General features: G+C 33.6%; 1 protein-coding gene across 1 annotated transcript in view; it reads left to right on the forward strand.

Moving 5' to 3' along the window:
* LOC144968946 (uncharacterized) overlaps positions 1 to 3,641 on the forward strand; it is a 152,228-nt gene extending 148,587 nt beyond the window's left edge. Inside the window, exon 13 of the mRNA XM_078907835.1 lies at positions 1 to 3,641. This exon is cut by the window's left edge and continues 3,974 nt beyond it. The gene's annotated coding sequence lies outside the window, so the exon portion shown is untranslated.
* The last annotated feature ends 1,359 nt before the right edge of the window (positions 3,642 to 5,000 follow it).

Genomic DNA, 5,000 nt, shown 5'->3' on the forward strand with positions numbered 1-5,000 from the left:
GTCTCAACTATTTCATGGCAGGCAATTTCAAATTTATTCGTTGTCGTTTTTATACCTTGTATATTGTGTAAAATAGTTGAAATGTCTTTGTTGTTTTCTTACTTTTACATCTGGAAATGCTGAATTGTCATTTGTGTGAAGCGTGATATAGATACACAAAATAACCAATGTGTTTATTGTTTTGCTTCTTCGTGTTGTAATGTTTTGTAAATATTGTTAATTGAATAATGCATGCGTTTTAAAAAATCTATCTTTGGAATGTCAATACGAATATTATGCAAAGCACTTTGTATGCAATAACTTATTTAAAAACTCATGAATCACCACGTCGGGAGTAAGTAATTTACGCCTGCCTCTATTGTCTTTGTGACCGTCAAATGAGGTTTCCCGACGTGCAAGTTTACGCGTTGCTGATGTTGTTATTGTTGTTGTTGTTGTTGTTGTCGTTATTCGTTGTTGATTTTGTCATTTTATGATTATTGTAAAATAAACTGTTATTCCATTTCTTGTATTCTTTCAAGTTATTCTTTATAATATATGTGGTTAGCCGTGAGAAAAGCGCCATTTGAGCCAAACTAATGTGAAATGTTTGCTCAAGGGCACATAATCGGTCTACTTACCTTTTCTCGCAAATATTCTTAACGCTAGATAGATACAAAACTGTAATTTCACAGTTGCTGCAATGACGGCAAATCTTTTGTTTGTTTAGTCAGAAAGTTTACTTATCTTCCATAGCTATGTAAAATTGAATTGATTTGGTATGAGATTTGTAAAACTATGATTTCGTTGTAGACTTTTGAAAATATAAATTAGAAATTTTGGAAACAAATGACCATGCCATGTGAAAAGCTGTGAATGATATAGATAGACGTCTGATGTTTGATTATTAATTAGCAAAGGTGAATTTTTATATTATGACTTTTTAAAATTTTTACTTTCTGCTTTTAATTTTAGCTCTATATTCATTCACATCTTGTTTAAGTTGTACCATATCAACATATAAAATTTGAAATACTTTGGACGATATTTGATCTGTATAAATAGTTAAAGCGTTTGAAGTACACCTCAAAAAAATCGTACCTGGAACTTCTTTGAGAGTTTTTGAAAAGTTGAGGGTAATTTTTAACGTGCTTTCTAGTTTGTATTGTCCAAAGTTGGGCAGTCCGGCCATTGATGTGATGAAAGTCGTGGATTAAAGTAATCGATTATTTTATGTCTGTGTACACTGAGAAAACATATTTTTATTTCATTTTGATCGTAGCCTTTTTAGTTTCGATTTTCAACCGATTAAAATGACATTCACTCCTTAAAGTATCACACACATAGAATTTAAAAAAAGAGTCCATGATTTATACTATGGTCTTTTGACCTCCCATGTTGGATGGAGAGGCCACTTTTGGTGTCTTCTATCCCACGATGTTTTCCTGTCCTGGTTGTTTTCTGTCTTTGTCTTGGAATGATATTTCTTGGTTTTGTCCTGGTCTTGGTCGGAGTCCTTAGCTGACAGGGAAACAGTCAAACGTATAATATCATTTTGAGAGATGATATTTTTTCATGCGAATGCTTTCTCTATTGTGTACTTTATAGTTTTTATTTTCAATACATTTTGTAAACATTTGAATAAATTTATTCCTATTATAGGAATTCTGTGTATCGTCCGATTGAGACTTTTAGGTAATCTCAACCTAAGTACAATGATGGCATGCTCTCTTTAAATCTACATCTGTTTTCCATTTGGCCCAGTCCCCGTTGTCTTGTTGTTTTTTGGGGTTTTTATAATGTAAATTGAGAATGAATTGTTGGACTATCCCATTTTCTTCCATTTTCTGGCCCTGAAATTACTTAAAGTACTTCATGCACCGTAAAACCCTTTTAAACATAAACACAAAGAAGTGTTGGGTTTTGGAATCGTGAGATGAGAACCATTTCAATCGATCGATATTTAAAGTAGAAAAGATTTTTTGGTCGGAATTTTTAAAAAATAGTGTTAAATCAAAATGTAATTTATCAGAGTACAACCGATTGGTTGATGTATAGAGTACTTTCCAACCAGTCCAACGTACACACTTATTGCAGGTCTGATAATGCAATTTGTTATTGGGCCACTGTTGTATTGGAAATCAATACTTTCAATAACGGACACAAAATTAAATGTTGTTCATTACAACAATGTTAAATTAAGGCGTTATCATTCGGTTATCAGACCTGCAAATATGTAAACTTATATCCAGTCCGAATGATTCTAAAAAGGCGTTTTGTGTGAAATGTGTTAATACATTATATAATCTTGTTCAATCACTTTAAAAATGCAATTTTTACATTGTCTGCAATTTATCACTTTTTTAACTTGTAAACTGAAGTCTTTAAATTCCTTTGATATCGTAAAAATCTATGCAACGTTTTGAAATTCTCGTGTAATGTGCATTATAGGGAATGAGATTAGCGGAAGAGTAGCGTCCCTTGATTGGACGTCACCCATAGTATGTGACGTCACCGGCGGAAAAGTTATTAGAGAGAGAACGTCATGTTGGTTGTAAAACGCTTTGAGCACGTTTAGTGGATATTGCACTATATAAAAGCTCAATTTTTTTTATTTTATTTGTTTTTACCAAGAGAACAGTGGCTTCATTTGCGATAACTTCTCTTTCTGTGAAAGCGGATAGAGTGAGAGAATTTCTTGTTTTAAATAAGAGATGGCTTGTGAGAGACATAATGAAAGAATTAAGGCTCTCCGTCGAGGGTTCATGATCTAATATTGATGTTAAAAGGAATATCTACCCGTTACAAGAAAACTGACAAAATACATTTTTTCTCAAAATTGACCAGTCAACTTTTACTTAGATCCTCAACATGTTAAAATATCTCAAAACTAACAAATTTCTTTAACGTCTCAGGTTTGACACATTTTGGCAACTTGAAGGTCATTCCAATCAATGCATATTTGAAAAAAAAAGAATCTTTCTGGCTCAATATTTTTGAATATGTTTTTTTTTCCATAAAATAACATTAAAAGCAAATTCTTTTGGACACGAATTTAAAAATGCGGTCAGAAAACGGCCGAAGTTTTAAACACGTATCTGTCCAGAGTACGGCAATTAGATTCAATAGCCTGATGTCATGTCGCCTAGCAACGGCTGCCATCGTGGTTCTAAACAAAGAAAATCTGCACTTTTTATTCTTCATGCTGGCTAGAACTTTTCATATGTCGTGTGATCAGAATGTGTAAAAGTCAAAACATAATCAGATTTATAATGTTTTTCCCCGTCTGGATACACTTTTATGCTCGTTTGGAGAAATATTTCATAAGGGCATCCGCCATTATTCCGATAGTTTAGAGCCAGTTACTGAGTTACCATGCGTCATTACGAGGGAAGTGACGTCATGACTGGTGAAGCGTATTAACAAGTAAACAGTGTCGCTGTAAAACAGCGTGTTATGTATGAATTCATAATGTATATAATATATTCATGCTTCGTTAATCTCATAATCAATGTGTGTTTGTGTGCGTTTTTTATTTGATTTGATTGAGTAACTGTTTTGGTTATTCTGATTGTCTTGCAACGAACAATTATTCCTATTATTCCCATCATCATATTGAATTTTTAAATCAGTTTTTACTATATAAAAATAAACATTGATAAGAACTCTTCGTTGTTTTTAAAGTTCTTTTTATTTATTTATTTATTTTTTTTTGAGCGTGTGTTGTATTTTGTTGTAAAATTCGATGTAAATCTTAGATATACTGTTATCATTATTATTATTATCGTGCGGCTATGTGGTCTTGTGGTATGACACTTGCTTTCGGATCGGAAGGTCCTGGGTTCGAGCTTTGCTTAGCCCATAGTTGAGCCTTTGGAAAAGTCTCTTTACACATATTCTCTCACCGTACTCAGGTGTAAAATGAGTACCTGGACGTTTACAGCTTTGTCTCTCTCCGAAAAAAAATATAATATCGCCTAACACGTCATGTCCCGTACAGCATTTTAAGTGTTGCTGTTGGTCAGGGACCCCTTGTAAAGCGCTTTGAGCACGTTTAGTGGATATTGCGCTATATAAAAGCTCTTTTTTTATTATCGTCATATCAAATATCATATCATAAATAAGGGTTGAGTAGGTATATTGACTTTTGAACAGCCTGTAATGGCAAACAAAAGTAAAATATCGCCAAACAGACCATAAAAAAGATAAAGCCTAAATAACAGGTATGCAACAATCAAACATTAGCAAAGTACAAATCATAAATTTAGATATTTGATACCAATATAATCATGTGAAACTTGGAATGCATTCTATAAGGAGGGTACAGATTTTTGTAATGGAAAAGGACACAGCAGAAACCAGTGGGAGAGGAAATAGGAAGAAGACGATGGAGGTGGATTGGACACTCCCTTAGAAAGAATGACTCCACTATAACAAAGAAAGTATTGGACTGGAACCCTTAGGGCAGAAGATCAAGGGGAAGGCCACGAGGAACATGGAGAAGAATTAAAGAAGCTGATATACAGATAAGTGATAAGACATGGAACGAGATTAAAAAAAAAAAGTTAGCTCAGGATAGAGAAGGATGGAAACTGTTTGTCTGTGGCCTATACCTTGACCCAGGGTAAAAAAGGTAATGATGATGATGATGATATAAGGCATCAATCTTATGCACATCATTTATCACAATCATACATCATCGACAATTATGAAAAGTTTGCAACTCATATTATAACTGTAGGTAAATAATTATCAAATAATATAATTTATGCCAAAGCTATTAAATGCGCATAAGTTTGCCAACAGCTCTCCGAACGGGTTCCTAAAACTGCGACAGTCGAAAGCAACACGACACAAAATGGTTGAGAAGGAAAAGGGTGAAAATGGGTGACTGATATTCTTTGCAGAGGGCTAGAGCAGTCGTCAAAGGGATTGAAAGGAAAACAAACGTCTTGGGTGTATTTTGGTGCTGAGACAGTTAATTTTAAAGATAAGAATCTAAAGAAGTGATCTGTAAACTT

Source organism: Berghia stephanieae, chromosome 3, assembly GCF_034508935.2.
Source record: "Berghia stephanieae isolate SIO BIC M18660-M18661 chromosome 3, UCSD_Bste_1.3, whole genome shotgun sequence".
Taxonomy (NCBI): Eukaryota; Metazoa; Mollusca; class Gastropoda; order Nudibranchia; family Aeolidiidae; genus Berghia; species Berghia stephanieae.